This window comes from Pecten maximus, chromosome 18 (genome assembly GCF_902652985.1).
Source record: "Pecten maximus chromosome 18, xPecMax1.1, whole genome shotgun sequence".
Classification (NCBI taxonomy): Eukaryota; Metazoa; Mollusca; class Bivalvia; order Pectinida; family Pectinidae; genus Pecten; species Pecten maximus.
In genome coordinates, this window is record NC_047032.1 from 17,026,203 (window position 1) to 17,044,766 (window position 18,564).

At 34.7% G+C, this 18,564-nt stretch overlaps 1 protein-coding gene across 1 annotated transcript in view; it reads left to right on the forward strand.

The window, feature by feature from the left end:
• Positions 1 to 309: 309 nt before the first annotated feature.
• LOC117316423 overlaps positions 310 to 18,564 on the forward strand; it is a 60,770-nt gene continuing 42,515 nt past the window's right edge. Inside the window, exon 1 of the mRNA XM_033870986.1 lies at positions 310 to 601. The gene's annotated coding sequence lies outside the window, so the exon portion shown is untranslated. The remainder of the gene's footprint in view (positions 602 to 18,564) is intronic.

Below are 18,564 nucleotides of genomic sequence, written 5' to 3' on the forward strand. Positions count from 1 at the left end.
TGAGTTTGATAGCATATAAGAACGACAGAAAAAAGCGCGAGCACATTATGTAACTGATATAACAACTTATCTAACAATCAAACAGGTGACCGTGATATTCTTAAACAAACATGTGATATCACCCTGAGGTGGAATGACTATAAAATGTGTTTCCTAAGATAACAAGTCCAAAAACCCAGTGTTGTATGTTAACAATTAAAAGCATAACCGACCAACGGCCAGAGAAATAATTGATTGATTCAAGCAATGTACAGGCATGCGCGCACCATCTGTTGAGCTCTCTCTGTATAGCTTGTGAGCGCGAGATGCCACTTGTCGTCTGCTAACTCAGCAGCCGTACCAAAATATCCGCGCGCTTCATCCCACTGGTTGGTGCTGTAGAGGCATAGCAGACGAAGTGTGGCTTAGTAGCGGTACACAACAGTCATACAACGATGGGATTTTCGTATCATCCACCATCTTTGTGACCATAGAAAAAGTTTATTTATTGAAAGGACTAAAGGTGGAAAGACAGTTTTTACCACAGGTTTGCGTGAAACTTCCAACCATGGGAAACAAGTTTTTCAGCGATGGAGGGAAATGCCACATGAACCAACCTAAGGTAAATTTTCTGTTTATACCTGAGTAGCTAGTAGTATTGATGGACTAAATCTTTACGTATGGAAAGTTATTCATGACATGGATGATTGATGGATATAGGAACTTGTCAACATTTAACCCTATTTAATGAGGTCTGTCAGATGTTCTACAGCTACACTTAACACATAATACAAACGGTTTGTTTACAAAATGAAACTACAAATTAGATTTTCTCCAATTATATTCTGTATAATGAATCCTTTCACTAGTCGCCATGGTAGACTGATCAATACACGCGGATGATTGATTAGGTACACATTCCCCTATATTGATGTCTGTTTAAGTCCTAGGTGACTTTTCACATATTAAACCTTCGTTAGGTTTATGAGTCAGTTTCTGATAGTCATATCAGTGGGAGTTCCAGTAGATGATTGTAGTCTTCCTGTACACGATTTAACATTTACTAGATATAATCGGATTGGCAACATGCTAGTTCATACCAGTTGATATTCCATGCGATATATCACATGGCTATTACGTTGTAACACAATATCAGCTGTAATGCATATAGTTTCGTTTATTAATTCCCGGTCGTTAAACATAAAGTACAATTCTACGTAATTGTGTTTGTGTCTTACATTTGATGAGGTCTATTGCTGATTATGATTTACAATTCCCCAAGTCCTCCATTACTAAAATGTTGAAGACATACTGAAGCTTACAATGCGATCCAGTTCTTAGTTATGATATCTTCGTCACCAAGGATACAGGGATTGATAAAGGTATTGTACGTTACACAATGTGTGTTTGATGAAAACGGACTTAGGGCCGTGTAGTCATAGTAACATCATTTGATATGACTCTTTATCAATAGTATTGTTATCATATCGGTTTATATTTGATACCGAATTAACAGCAAGATAATCCACCATGTTGTTAGTCCAATCTTATTTGGTACTGAATTAACAGCAGGACAATCCACCATGTTGTTAGTCCAATCTTATTTAGTACTGAATTAACAGCAGGATAATCCACCATGCTGTTAGTCCAATCTTATTTGGTACTGAATTAACAGCAAGATAATCCACCATGTTGTTAGTCCAATCTTATTTGGTACTGAATTAACAGCAGGATAATCCACCATGTTGTTTGTCCAATCTTATTCGGTATTGAATTAACAGCAGGATAATACACCTCCATGTTGTTACTCAGGACATAAAGGCCTATATTTGGTATTGAATCAACTTTATCATTTAAACGAATGTGAATTTAAATAAAACATCTAGTCTTGCATAAATCCATGCCTGTCGTCCTTTGTCGACAAGGCAGGCAAAGGAGGATAATAAAATATTGTACGCTTCAATGTCCCTAGATCTGAGTCTTATTAACAGGTTGTATCTTTCATATCAATGCAGCAGGCATGGTATTTCAACTCCGGGTAGGATAATTGACCTCCAAAGAAATGTTCATTGTAATTGATCCTTGGAATAATACGTTGATATACACACTGTATTGTATTTAATATGCAGGAACAAATACATTGCACAATACTTTTAAAAATATATTTTGTATTTGAATCATGGTACTATATGTGTATATACATATTGTAATTTAGGATTATATTACTATTCTGAATACAATGTAAAGATATGTACAATGTATTTCTGGTCTAGCACAACACATGAATATACCTTGTATTTCGAATCTACGCAACATGTATATATTAACATATTTACGTATTATACTGTCACTATACTGTATAGTTGGTACTGTTCTTGGAGACTTTATAGTCGCTATTTTCATGGTAATTGAATAAAGCGCGAAAATAACTATCCAACGAATATATGTAAATATACATACAAATGTATATACAAGGGCTTACTGCAGATAGCTAAATTCTAATAATATCTTGTCTCCTTTAGTTCCAAACTTTTTTTTTATCAAAAATTGCCAAGCTTAATTCTAATACTGGCTTATCTCCCCCTAGTTTGAAACTCTAGCATCAGACATATCCTAGGGACCAAAATCATAAAGCTCAATTTTATTTATAATCTTATTATTCTAGAGACATGGGGCCGCGGTGGCCGAGTGGTTAAGGTGTCCCGACACTTTAACACTAGCCCTCCACCTCTGCGTTGCGAGTTCGAAACCTACGTGGGGCAGTTGCCAGGTACTAACTGTAGGCCGGTGGTTTTTCTCCGGGTACTCCGGCTTTCATCCACCTCCAAAACCTGGCACGTCCTTAAATGACCCTGGCTGTAAATAGGACGTTAAACAAAAACAACAAAAAAACCAAAAGCAAACCAAATATTCTAGAGACATGGGGCCAGTCTAGGGACATACTACATACTGATTAGTTTATAGTGTGTTTCCTTTTTAAATAGTGTCATACACCGGTTGTTTATAACATGAAAATCACATTGTTTTATTGCTCGCTATAAAATGTCTATTTAGGATGTTCTATACTCCAGTATAAAGTTATTTATAAAATATTAATCATGAACCACTAACATAGGATCTGCGGTGTTGGCGTGGCGGCACGTCGTCTTTTGAATTAAATTGGACCCAATTTGTATGCGAAGTCATTCTCAGCGGTATTTCTTTCATCCAGATTGGTCGTGATAACCGATGAACAATACAAATATATCTCTTTTTGTAAATGTAAACAAAGAAGACAAAACCAATTGTTAATTATTGATGGTTTTATCAAACGAAGCTGGTACACAGTTCACATTGTATTGTTAAAGCGCCTTTGTGTTATTTGATTTCAAGGGATGACATTGAATCTCTACGCTAACGGGCTATAGATTTTATGTACGAAATCTCGACTTATCATAACTTTATCTCTAACATGTTCAATAAGTGTCTCATGTTCTTTGAAAAAAATGACATCAAACATTTTTAGAGCTTGTGTGATCGACCTATTTCTTTATTTATATACATAATTATCTGCTTAATACATCTTTTGTACATGTCACGTGGTTGATAAGTTTATCAATTCATGTACAAAAAATATCATGGAGTTTATCAGTAAATGTTTCCTAGCCAATTGTAAACTTTCTGTGGTTGATTAGGTTAATTGAAATATAAATTATTTCACGAAGCAGCGTAGCTAACCAAATACATGATTAAAATCCTTGTTTCATTTCATTTATCTCAATTAATAACTATTTACAAATCTGCGATTTAATACACACGAACATCTTATAACAGTTGCGGATTGCGGATTGTTGTATCGTTTAACTTAAACAGAAAAATAAATAAATTGATAAAAAAGTCTATGAAGGCTTTTAGGATTGGTGTGGACAAAACTGAAGGACAATTACAGAATTAACAAAGATTTAGTATTTTATGATTTTGATAGTTGAATCCGATACATGTATATATGAAATTCGCCTTATGACTCAGTTTCAGATTGAAGTTCACCTTTACATCGTTCACGGTATAAAGGCACTCAAATGGTGTAATTGTGTAATCAGTAGAACTAAAACGTCAATTTCCACACTTTAAAGTAAACATTTGGGCAAAGATCATATAAATGATGATTTTTTGATGCTTGGATTTTGTTGTGTGTATTGTCTTTCAACAGCTATGGTCAGTTAAATGCTGGTTGGGTTTACAACCACATGCTATAACTATAGATGATGGTGAAGTCACGCTGTCCTGTTGACGAGGTTACTCACAACTAACCGTGGTATTGAAATGTTTAGTAAATGTTAAAGCGACCCTGGAACGTGACCTGCTATAAATATGAACAGTATTTTGCAACACGTGATTGAATTATACAGGAAATTAAACAATTCTATTGTTCCCGTCTTTACAAGCTCGCTGTTCAATGGGAACGAATTCCGATTGAGCTACGAGATAGCATTGTGTGTACACAGGATGGTGCTGGATGAATCATACTGTGTTGTATTGAATGAGCTGTAGTAGAATGCCAGTATCTGTGTGTGAGTGTGTGTGACAAAACTATCAAATCGCTGGCGAGGTTTGATTTTCTATCTCTCCACCAGCAAAATGTTATGAGAATGTCCATGACATTTGGGAGTATTAGCGATGCTCTATGGCAACTCGAAATGTCATAAAACTCTCCGGGATGTGTTGTGGACATCCGTAACATTTGATGTTAGTGAAGTGCCTGATAGCAGTTTCTGACATTAATTAAGAGAGTACAGGCTGTTCTGTATTTGTGTATTGAAGAGAAGGAAATAGTTTCTCGATGTATTTCAGAATTTAAGGCAGAAAAGTACACCACTAATACAGTCCAAATTAAGTATGGAGTGAAATTTCCATTATATAAAAATCCTAATCGATTCTCAAGATCAAAATTGATACTAGTATCGGTTCGAAGCTACATGCAGTACCAAAGAATTTTACAGTCCTAAACAACCTTACTACATAATATGTTTGTATGGATGTTAACACGGCTCTCCTTTAAATAATGCAGTATATTGAGTTCAAAACAGTAGGGCGTATAAGCTATTTTCAATAATCCCTATCGCTTTAAGAAGTTTTTATAAACAAGCAATTTTCTTTCTTATCATAATGAACAATTAATTATGACATCGGTTTACTCAGTACTTCAATGGGATGCGCAATGGAAGCTGCTATTTTTACCAACTGTTGCTATGACGTTCAAGAGGGTTGTACACAGACTTAACCAAGCGTAATCCGGATAGATCTATTTGAAGTGGATTGAGATAATCTCGAACGGACTATATAGGACGAAGATGCCTTTAATTACATAAAGTGGCGATCAATGGACTTTCTATTTGATGTGTTTGATGCATTTTTCTAGAATTTTTAATTGGTTACCACTCAAGGTGGTCTGCCAATTCTTATAGCTGATGTTAATTTTAATTTTCTGATGGTTTCGGGCTAGTTTCCGTGCATGTTGTAGTGAAGGGTATGGCTATGCACTATCATAGCAATTTGTCTGTCATGTCTAACGATATGTTCAGTTTGTTTCAGACCATATATAGTCTTAGGCTTTTACTTGGTTTCAAGGGTAAGGCTTCAGCATTAGTAGCATGGATATCATTAAGAGATATTCCATAAGTACTTGGTGACTACAGACATTTGAAGCATGTTGGGACGAGATGGATAAATCTAATGGTGACAGGAAACGATTTGACGGTTACTGTGTACAATGGTTTTGGTTTGCATTGCTTAATGTCTTGTCAACATTTATGATCATTTAATTAAGGAGGACCCCCCCCCGCCCTTTGTACGAGATGCGTGTGTATGGTGAGTGTGTGTTTTTGAGAGGCTGGAGTATGACCGGGTTTGCCCTCTTCTGTTTGCTTAGAACTGATGACGACATCTTACATGAAATCTTATGATTTATCTCGAACATTACATTAATTTTGATATAAAACGGATCGGATACAAAATTGTATTATGAAAATATCAAGAAGTGTCTTCCACGCCTAATCTTCTCAATGATAGGACCAATGAGTGCAATGTTTTAAACATTCTAGTCCTAAATTATATTAGCTCTCCGTGTTCAACTGCATCACACAATCAAACTAGTGTTTGCGCCACTTAAAGAAAACCCTGAATCCTGGAAAATAGAGCATCAACTAAACGATTGAATTGGTTGAAGAGGCAAAGTAAACAGATTGGGAAGAGGATCGCAAATAGAGTTAACGACTAAGCCGGTAATGTTTGCCGACAGGGCTACTTCAGACACCAGCTCCGCCGCTAAATGTTTTAACATTACTTGTTTACGCTCGGTAACCATGGACCATGAAGGTCATTATCTGGCACGATAACCACATCTTCCTCAACAGGCGGCACACATTAGAAAACAAGTTTAAAGCATTATACATGCATATTTTCAAGGCCGAAACGTTCTATTTAGTTTAAATTTAAACCTTTTAGATAAAGGATATATTTTGAAAAGGTTTGTTGTCAATAACAAAATATTTGTTTTGTAAGCAAGCAGAATATGTATCAGATGAATAAAATAAAACAATTATAAACATCAAATTCATCTCGATTGACATGGAATTGGTATAATAATCAATATGTAACAATGTTATCGGTTTGATTATAATGCTATAGACAGTTTCTCTCAGTAATATATGAGACTGTAGGGCTCTTCGAGATAAAAGCTACAACATCCCTGTGATGATTATAAAGCGCTGTACCATTCATCTTGATCTTCTGTTATTCTGAGCGGTTTTACTATGTGATAATTGATATAGATCTGAAGCTCTCGTCGGTACGATATACAGGGACATCAACCAAGTTCGGTAAAGCTTAGTCAGCTTAATGATGAAAATAAGTTTTTGGTATATTTTAAACTAACTGAAGAATGCAGGAATACGCAAGCATGCAAAATTGTAAATGAATTCCGAAGATGAGAAATATTCCAATTATTAAGTTTTTTTTGAAAATGTGAAAAAAAAGTTAGAAAAGTTTAGAAATTAAAGCTATCAGTGCTTTGCATTATCAGCTTAACAAAGAAATATAAAATAAATATTTCCCTGTGAGGTAATTGATTAAGAGTTAAATCGTAAATGAAAACTTGAAAGAGGTGTGTGATGTACAAACATACTGGAATAATAGGCACAAGTATCATTGTAAAGAAATATTGGACGAAGCCCTCATTTTAAAATATGCTATTATGTGACTGAAAATACATTGCAATTATGCAATACAGCGAGAGATGCCATGTTTGTCGTCAAAACCAATCATCCCTAGTTTGCCTAAAATAAAGGGGGCTGATCTTCAGAAGTATTGTGTGGGAGTAATGAAAACATCAATTTCACAATCGCCTTAAATGTTAAGGAGCTTTCCAGCATTCAGTGTGTATTTTCAACACTTTCATTTCCATAAGGAATGTACTTATCACTTAGATTTGAGTTTACAACATATTTTCTGCCAGTCAGTATGTTTTTTTTAGAAACATAACAAATATCATAAAAAAAATTGCAACCGCGTTTTGTGTGATGTGCTTGTAATGAAAAAAAAATTACCTTGACATTTGGATACGGTAAACTAACTTATTGTCGCGTGCGATTAATTTTCGCATATTTACGGATGAATAAAATTCGCGAAAATTAATCGCCGCGAAATAGTTTAAATCACAGATACAGTAGGCTTTTTATGACTGTAAACCGCTTAATTAAATCGCCGCAGAAAAGGTCGTTAGGCATGAAAACGCGAAAATGAATTGAGGCATATCGCATAGCGTATTGTAATATTTTACGTCCATTTACTTTGACATTTATCTTTTTTCTTTCTAAGTAATTAGTTTTGGTTATATTGTATTTCATTACTTAGAAGCTTATAACTTGCTAATTATTTCAAACACGATAGCTAATAAATAATGTTCGTGCATTAAAGTTGCGGGGTTCTCTTAAATGTAGCTAGACTGAGAAACATTCCAGATTATATATGGTATGCGTGAACGTACCGGTAATTAAAATCTGTTAAACACAATGTTTATTTCAAGGAAAGAATATTTTGAGCGAGTAAAAACCCACTCACGCAATGATGTCATAATTGTCTATAAATAGACCAATTACCTCCCCCGTGTTTAGAGTATGTTACGTACTTACACTTTACATATGGTCCTGGTTGGTGGTGATCGTTAGGGATAGAAGGGCTCAGAGTACATATGGTTTGAGTTCTGGTGAAGAGGCGCCTGTTCTGGTCTGTGTGTAGTACAATACATCTGCTACATATACTGTACGTGGGCAGTGTAGTAGTCAAACAGTGTTACGTACGTTTAAGAATGGTTGTTCCCTTGGCATATTGTACCTGTATTCTGTTATGGTTCTTTAATCTGATAAATTTAGATAGATAATTGCCACCCCTTAAACTTATCAGTAATCCATTATCTGATTACATGATGGTAATTAATTATGTGACTACTTTATGCTTTGATGATAATAATCAGATGTATTTGGAACAGTTTAGTGCTGGTGAAATGCACACTGAAGTTAATGTTTTGAAAGTGATTTTACTGCGGCGTTTTCATGTAGATGTATGAGTGCAGCGTTTAAAAATAAATTTTCATTTGAATAAAGTATTGTTTTAGTTTAAAATTCCCAGTTTTCAAGCGTTAATTAACTATCTACAAAACTCCTTATTGGTTCTTTCGAGTTTTTTTTTTCATAAAGCAAAAACTGAAAATATACTAAATTTCTTTTTTTAATATTTAATTTAGAAAGATTGTTAGGCAGGAGTGGCACTGAGTGTGAAACATTTATTATGATGCACAGCTGCATAACAATGTAGCATTTAGTCGAACCTCATTATTTCGAAGTAAGTGGAACTGCATGAAAAAACTTCGAGTTATCCCGAGTTCAAATTCTTTTACTTCGAGTTAAGCAGGGTCTTCGAGTTATCAAAGATCGAGATAATGAAGTTTGTTTGTATTTCGGAACGAAGCAAAAACATTCGCACCGAAAGAAAAAATGTTTCCGAACCAAGTGGAGCAATAAATCTAATAAAACTATCGAAAAACGAAATAAAATTCCGTTCTTGGTTTATTTATGGTAATTATCAACAAATACATTTTAGTGCGTACTGTCTGTTTTCAATAGAAGTCACAAAAAACGACAAAAGAAAAAGTAAATTTTTTTAAGAGTAAAAGGATATCTTAATGTCACTTCTTATCACAGCAGTGTAATCAAATTATCTACGTATGTAAGTACAAAAAGGTGAGGATTCCTGTTAAAAAAGTCGGGTCGTTGAGTACTAATATCTTGCAATTCAGACACGAACGAACTAGGAAAATTCGTCTTTATATAGGTAAACCTTGAAAGCCTTAAAACAAACTCGATCGCAATGTACAAGTCGTTGTATTCTCGAACGTGATGAACTTGCAAACAAAATCAAAAAAGTTAATTAGTAAAATGAGAGATCGATGATGTTATTGATGAATAATTGACTGCAACTGTTTCCTGACTTTACATCTATTTTTATCTTTGATCACCTTTCGGCGAAATTATAATCACAATTTGAGTGAATATGCGATGTATCGATCCAATGTCGGAATTGACAGACAAGGGACTAATTAGCACAGACAGAAGACGGGTTGACCTTTTAAAGCATTGTTAGGTTGATTGGAGTTAGCGATAGCTTTTCGAGAACAATAATTTCACTAATATCCAAAGGAAAGTTACACCAAGTTGCATTTTACTTTTCAATATCATAACTTGGGGTTTACTGCCATTTCTTAATCTATATATCATCATAATCATAATAACATATTCGTCGTGTAAATAACGGTTATCATGAACCTTTCATTTCTTAATAACATTTGCAGATAAACAATTGTCAACGCATTGATTACTTAACCGAGTAAACCATTTAAAAATAATATTCCAAATTTATCTTAAAAAAATGATCAGTTTCCATTCTAGTTTCCTTAAAACGCCATGTTTTACCAAATATCATTTAACTGGCCTTGAATATGTTATATTACTTCGAAATGACAAAATATTTTGTTTAGATAAGTTGCCGTTAAGCTTACAATGCTTTAAACACTACTTCCGTCAGTGCCAAGTAGTACGTAACGTATACTGTATTCCATTTAGCCATTCGATATCTGGCATGAAAGGTCAATTTGTCGAATATAAATGAATATACAGGAAGTATATATTTTCATATTTTCAAACATTTCACGCTTATTTACGAAAATTATCAAAACGCTTTGACAAGCAAATTTATCTATTTTTCCTTGTAGTGGTTTTAAGCAAGTTCTTAATTGATGTATTTAGACAGAAAACACCTCTCTCTAAAAACGAATACATGTAGTTATTTTGCATGATAATAATATTCCATCAATTTAACTTTCATTTTGCTTTTAAGCAAGGACTTAAATAAAAGGCAGTTCAATCTGGTAGCAACGTACACAAAGTAGTGCTGTACAAATGTTGTAGCCATTTGAGTCCCCTTAAAAGGTCACACTACTGCTAAATGTAGACCATTCTCATAGATGAGAATGACCTTGATATTTCGGATGATTATGTACCTAAAAGCTGTGTGGTCTTTTCGTTAATGGACGTTCTGTTTTGTACTGTTGTATGGCATTTTCAGTCACACATTTTCTCCCCAAAAAAGGAGTGAGAACTTTTATGCCCAAAACGTTAACTTATAAAAAGGCCAGACCTCATCAAAGGATTTGAAAAGAGACACGCATAATATCAACACATTTTAAACGAATTGAGAGCTAGACACAGAAGCCAAAAGTGAATTTTACTGTTCACCATACAGCTGTTTCGATGACTTGTACGGTGTGTACACTGTCATCTTCATCATACAATCATTTTTGTCTGATGACGGTGACAGTATACATACCGCACTAGTCATCCAAACATCACGTAAAACATCCATTGGTTGTGTAACGATATCCTTACACAAACCATATATACTTTCCAACCCGAAGACATGTTTAGAGATAGTTTAATGGTTTAAGTATTTCCACAAAAAATACAATATTATAGGAGAAGAGAATAGTGAAGCAGGAGTCGACACGCCGATATTAACCTAAATAATGTTATTGACCGTTAAGCGACTCCTCGCGGAGAAATATTGAAGCCGCTTACAACCGGTGCTCGCAAAGGCGCTTGGGTAATTAGTACGCTATTGATTTTTCTTTGGTACATTCGACCTATCTTAATGGAGGGTTTGGTATGCATTTTGGTGCGTAAATGCTGTTCCTAAAATATCACCAGGGATCGAGATATAGTTAAATAGCTGTTAGTGTCACATACTACAGAATAAACTGAGATTTTCGAAACTAAACTGCTTCCACAGGAATTTATTGATTTTTCAAATCATGAGAAATAAAAAATTGATAGAAGGATATTTGTTTTCATGTCTATTTCAATTCAATTTTAATTTCAAATCTGTTCTACTTAAATTACATGCTCTGATTCCAGCGATATTTTTAATAAATACTTTTAAGCAGCCCGTAGTTAATTTATAGTATTTCAGTAGAATTGGACAAGGCGCCGGTTTATCACTACATCTGTTCAGAGAAAAATCTTTCTATACGGGTTTTTGTTACATACATGTACATATAACATATAGAGGTAGTCTTTATATAAAGGTTTTTGTTATATACATATACAATATAGAGGTAGTCTTATAGACAGGTTTTGTTACATACACACACAATAAAGAGGTAGTCTTTATATAGTAAGTGTTGGAGTGATTGAAATGACTACCAATACCTGTCGTTCCAGCTTACCTTTACAGATATACATGTAGTCAATATGGCGAATCTACTTTGGGTACAGAATGGGTCGTTAAGACAAGCATTAGTCATCATAAACAAACAGAGCTGGGTTTATTTCTCTAACAAATCTATAAATCGTATCGTATTTCTAGGTGGAACTCGAGTCGATATGTCGGTCTAACAAAGCACACGAGACAATTATTATCTTAATTTGTCAACTTGAATCCTCGTCAGATGAATCTTAGAATTATATGTTATCTTAAGATGTCTTGGGGTATGCAAATGGATACTTGTCATTTACTTATATCATCATTCATCTGACTAGAAGATGGCGGAGGCATTGTTTAAAAGTATTAGGTGAAATTGGAGATAGATTTATTGCGGGTTGTAAAATATTTTTTTAAGCATTGATGTCATTTTTTTTTAGTTTCATCGGGGTATGAAACAAATTTTGTTTGCAAACTGTATGATTCCGCGTAGTGGATTCTTACAGAAGTTTGCAAACAAAATTTGTTTCATACCCCGATGAAACTAAAAAATAATTGACATCAACGCTTATAATTAATTTTTGAAAATGATTGTCTAATTTAAAACATGTTTTGTTTACAATTTTACTGGTTTTAAATGGGATTATTTTTCTCAAATCAATACGCAACGTCAATTGTCGTATTGTGACGTCACATTTTTCGCGCCATTCTCGGAATTTCTTTCATAGAAGTTCGACCAATCACATTTGAGTATTTATCATGAAAACAAAGAAAAAATTATTATATAACTTTAAAAGACGAAATAAAAGAATTTAATTAATTCTCTCAGGAAAATTAGAATATTTCATTCAAAGAAATAAGTTCACAAAATGGAACCTTAAACAAGTGCACAAGTTGTTGATTTTTCTCCTGAAAACATCATAATGCTACATTTAAAACTGTTTCTTCATGTGTTCGATTTAATTTCTGTATATGTTCCAATAGAGATTACGATCTTATAAGCCAATAACTACACAAGGATATAATCATAAGAAAATTAAAACTTAAAGTTTTAAACCTTTAAACATGCGAAATGGGCACTTTAACTTTGACAAAAGATGTAAACTTGAAATGCCGATCGCATTTTAAATTTGAATTTATGGTTTAATAATTTTCTGAATGCTTGTATACTATGCCTTAATATACAACGTGAACGATGTCAATGGAACTGAAAATAGTGTTCAACAAAAAACAGTTCTGTCCAGATTTTTGCTGACAAGGTTTAAGATGTCTTTGACCATAAAACCCAAGGTATACAGGTTAGATATGAATACTCTTAGATTTTTAAGTTCCACAGAAGACTATGTTAAGTGTTATGATCAAGAATGAATTAAGCGGCTTCTCTTACTTTTCTTGTAGTTGGCCGAAGATAAAACGAAAGATGCCCGTGTTTTCAGAAAAAAGAAGTGGTTGTCCTCGAAAATGGAATGTTGTTTCTCATTTTTCCTTAATTAAAACCCACCACAAAAACATTAATTCAATTATAACCAATTAAGTAATCGGAAAAAGTGATTATCTACATGTATAGTATGGGAGATATCGATGGTTTGAATAAGTAGTCTAACTTTCAAATCATATTGCAGTATTTCGGTCGCATTTCTAGTCTCAATACCAGAAAACTGTCTGACTTTTGCTTTAGTGGGGTATTTGCCCCTGTAATGAAGGCGTTTGTGTGTTGTCCCATAGCCCAGACATTCAATGTACCATGTGGCTTGTTGAAGTGTCCTACTGGGTATCTTCGGCAGTATGTTTCAGTGAGGTAACACTATATATTAAGTCGGTAACTAACACGAGCATACATCAGCCTGCCAATACACACATCCTACACGCATGCACACAGGGGAAGCCGCTCTTACATGACCATGGCTGTTGATAGGACGTTAAACAATACCAAAACCAAAAACCGGGAGCCATAAAATGTAGATATGTTTAAACTATTAACGAGCGTTCGATAATCCTAACAGTATGTCATTAGTTTGATACAGGTTCCGCAAATTCAGGCTATTGTGAAAAGACAATCAATAAAATTTATATTATATAATACATGTTAGCTGAAAGGAGCGTATATAACACGCTGATCTAACTACAGTGTAGATCTATATTCAAAGTAAACGTTTGAACGACCAAGGACGCTGGTATGTTGTTGCTATGTGTCTGTTTTATAACAAAACATGCCATTGTTATGCCATTTTTCTTTGTTAAATCAGAATTTGAATTTGCTTTTAGTCTTTGTTTTGTTTTTCTCTTTATTTTTTCGTTTTCCACGTTCTTGTTCATATTATATTTTATCGTCTTCTTGTCCATCTGATGCCGTGTGTTTAGACAACGAATTGCTCGTTACTAATCTCCAATATCCTATATTAGCACGATTACTTAATAAATCGATAAATTGCATTGTAAATTGTCAATATACAACGGATTGTATTGAGGGTATACAAGTAAACTAACTATTGAGGTCTTCCGTAATGAGCTTACTTGTTTTGTTAACATTCTGCAAATTAAATAACAATTAAAATCACACTTTATTGATTTTACAATGATTATAAAACAAGTGCAAATAAAACTCATTCTCATTGACCTTCGTACAGACGTCGTAATTTGGGAGGAAACCCATGTGCTCCGGAAAGTGGTTTACAAACGGTTCAAGGCCGCATTTCAAAATGAGTATCCCGAACTTTAGAGATTTATTGAATACATTTTATCATAAATTCATCATATTTTGTTCATCGTTATAGCAATGATTTTTGAGCCTTCACAAAATCACTGAACGGATTACATGAAGCTTACTCGAGAGGCACTTTGTCTGAATTACCACGTTCCAATATTCCACGTGATTAATCAATCAACGAACCGGAAGTTGTTCATCAACTAGTTAGTTTACACGCATGGCCAGCCTACACTGCAATCATGTTATTGATGGCGTGGGAGGTTGAGAAGAGGGGAAATGAGGAAAAATAAGAATTGGTTTACAAGGGTGCATTTTAAGCAGTAATGTAATAAAATCGTGTATTGGTTTAGCGTAAGAGGAGCCCACGGGGTCATTTACATTGAAAAACAGACGAAAAGCATATACAGCTTATCTGTAAACAAATACAGCGCACCTGTAAACAAATCCAGTTCACCTGTAAACAAATACAGCTCACCTGTAAACAAATACAACTTACGTGTAAACAAATAGTGATTTTCTGGTTGTCCATAATCTAATATAAATCAAAGCGTTTGTTATGCGTCCAAGGTATTTTTCTTCTATGTACTCAAATTTAGATATTTGAAATAAGGAGATCAAAGTGTGTCTTTTGTACGTATTGTGACTCTCGAAAAAAAAAACAAAACAAAAAAACAACAACGATAAAAAACAAATAAAATAATGAACTACTACTTTTATGATGTAATCAATAATAAACACAAATAACTTTGACTTAGTTTCAAAAACCTGCATTGTATGCCGGTAGTGATTACAATAATGCTATCAGCTTGGTTAATGACACAAAATTACATCAAGCTAGCTTATAAAAAAAGCACGGTCTGTTTTTATAACATGGCGTGTTTTTATTCGATCCACGTGCACATGCGACACAGCAATTGCATCAAAGGTGTCAATATTTCATGCGCCACATGCCCCATCTCATTAAATTTTGAAATGATACGGCTTGAATTCTCTGTGTACATTGGGATTTCTGACACACGCCATCTGGACGTTTTTAGAATATTAAATATGCATGTGGTAGTTGGAAAAGATGTTATTTTTGGACGGCGTTTTGTGTTTTGGAGATTTGATGACTTTCTCAGTGTAAATTTAACTTTGTTTCACCATTTAAAAAAAAGTTGTTCATATTTTTATTTCTTGAGTTTAATCATGAGTTTAAGACCAGAGTTCAGTGTGACTTTTACGTGGATGGCGATGTTAAACTATACCGTTACGCGTGTTAAATTCAATCTCTGTAAATAATTATCAACTAATCCTTTTTTTTTTTACTAAAGCTACATATATATATATTGATATTTTTTCTCGGACTTTTTAATTTTACAGAAGGCAGACAAGAAAGATGGCTACATTTTTGTTTATTAACACTCGAGGCGACACCTATATGCTTTTGCTTTTGTACTTGCATAAACTTTCTTCGTTTTCTAGGTATTCGCCATATACTGCACAATGGAAATTTCTGTGACGCACAACTCTCTCTCTCTCCCCCCCCCCCCCCCCCCCCCCCCCGAAAATTAAGGATTTTACAGTAGATATTTCTTTCTTTTTGTCTATAAATTCTATTTCGTTTTAGTTTCCTGATGGTGAAAGTCTTAAGTTAAATCAGTCGAACAAAGTTGGTAGTTTGTCTGTATCTGCGGTTAGGTGTCAGTTAACAAAAAAAACGGGTACATTTCAATTGGTGGTTTCATGAAGTACATTGTACGCACGGCTGCTGGTCTTAAAATACTATTCGGTGGGTGATGGTCAGGAATCTGGCAGGTACTGTAGGTTTGACAGGCTTGTGTACTTTTTGGTAAAATTAGAACTTTTCATCATACAAACAGTGAACTTGGTACCAAGATATGACGTTCGCTGAACGAACTTAATTTTACAACAATTGTGAAACAGGTTATACCAACTTATATCAATCACACTGTGTGGCCCGGATGGAAGTGCACGAGGGGTCTTACTGTGTGAGGAAACCAGAGTACCCGAGGAAAGCCCACGTGGTCGGACAGGTGACCCCATACGGTTTCACGTCAGAACAGGGAATCGAACTCCCGCCGCCTAAACGAAAGACAAGTGTGTTATCACTGTGTCACCCGACCTTTCTGACCGAGGGATCATCCAGTTATCTTTTAAATGAAAAACCAGGACCCAGTTTCACTAAAGGCCGTTAGTCTACACGTAGACATAAACGTAAACGTAAACGTTTCTCACGTCTTAAATGAGTTTCACTAAAAGTCGTAGATCGATTTACGTCTACGTCTACGTTTACATTTACGAGTAGATTAACGACTTTTAGTTAAACTTGGTCCAGGCTACACTTTTTCTTGGTTGAGTTAAAAAACACAAAAACAAACAAACAAACAATCAAACAACAACAAGAAACAAACACGCAGTACAAATGGTGAAAATGTAATGTTTTGGACCATTTGGTTTCATTAAAACTCTGGGACGAAGATGCCTGAAATCGTCCTTCTTGAACCAAGATATACACTGTATATTATTAGCTGTTTGCCATGATTTATGACCCGCCTATCAGATAATGGAAAATTACCGTAATGCTTATGCTAAGTTTGTCATTATGGAGAATTATTCGTGTTCTTGGCACACATGTCTTAGTCTTAAAACCCTCCACATTACGTTCGTCACTCACACACATTATAAGCCATTTGCTGGGAAAATGCAGCTAAGGAGCATGCGCACGCGATTACGCATACACAAGGTCAATAGATTGTGACGTCATTTGTAAATGTGTGGTAATTTAATGAAATGCTTGGTGATACAGTATATTAGTATTTGGCAGTGGTAAGTTACCGCAATAAAGCGACAAAATTATGGAAGTGGACCACACGGGTTCGTATGGTGAGCATACATGATTTTTAATCAAATTTCCTGTGAATAAATGTCACTTTCCCTTACCAACACAAATATCTCAAAAAAAAAAAAAAAAAAAAAAAAAAAAAACGCATAATGCGATATAAAATTACCATATGTATTGCTGGTAAATCTGTAAACTCGTCATTACTGCCCCAAAAACACCTGATTTACTTAAAAAAAATCAGTGATTCAAATTTTTACGGTTCTGCTAAAAGGTTTGATGCAAAAAACAATGCAAACATTTTTTCCTTGAATTCATGAAACGGACTCTTATTTACTCTGATTGTTGATCTCATTGTTGATTAAATGTTTGAATCGAAAGAATGTAGCTGGTGTATATTATTCTCGGAATTTGTGAAATATATATGTGTATTTTTGCTATGATTTTTTGTTCTTTTCCGGGCATTTAAAATTGATTCTATCCTTAGAAAGTAGCGACCAATAGGAACTCATCAAAATCAACCAACTACACAAAAGATAACTTTGGGAAATGTAATTTGAAATCGATTCAAGCTCCGAGAGATAAGTAGCTGCTAAAACAGATTATCTAGGAGCCCCATATCTTTGTAAAGCAACTGCATCACTTTTCATCGAATTATGAGTTCATAAATATTTTTTGAGAATCAAAGCGAAAAAAAGGCGCGTCCTCCCATTTTTGATATCATACATCAACTTCCCTTTCTGTCAGTAAGCCTCCAATGATAATTATTTTTGATACAAGGAGTGTTCTAATTTGATGAGAAAATAAAAGGATCTGTACCACAATCCCCTGTGTTGTGAAGCCGTAAAAGTTAACATTTGCGTCACAATGCCCTGTGTTGTGAAGCCGTGATATTGTTTATATCTGCGTCACAATGCCCTGTGTTGTGAAGCCGTGATAGTGTTTATATCTGCGTCACAATGCCCTGTGTTGTGAGGCCGTAATATTGTTAACATCTGCGTCACAATCCCCTGTGTTGTGAAGCCGTGCTATTGTTTATATCTGCGCCACAATACCCTGTGTTGTGAAGCCGTGATATTGTTTATATCTGCGTCACAATGCCCTGTGTTGTGAGGCCGTAATATTGTTAACATCTGCGTCACAATCCCCTGTGTTGTGAAGCCGTGCTATTGTTTATATCTGCGCCACAATACCCTGTGTTGTGAAGCCGTGATATTGTTTATATCTGCGTCACAATGCCCTGTGTTGT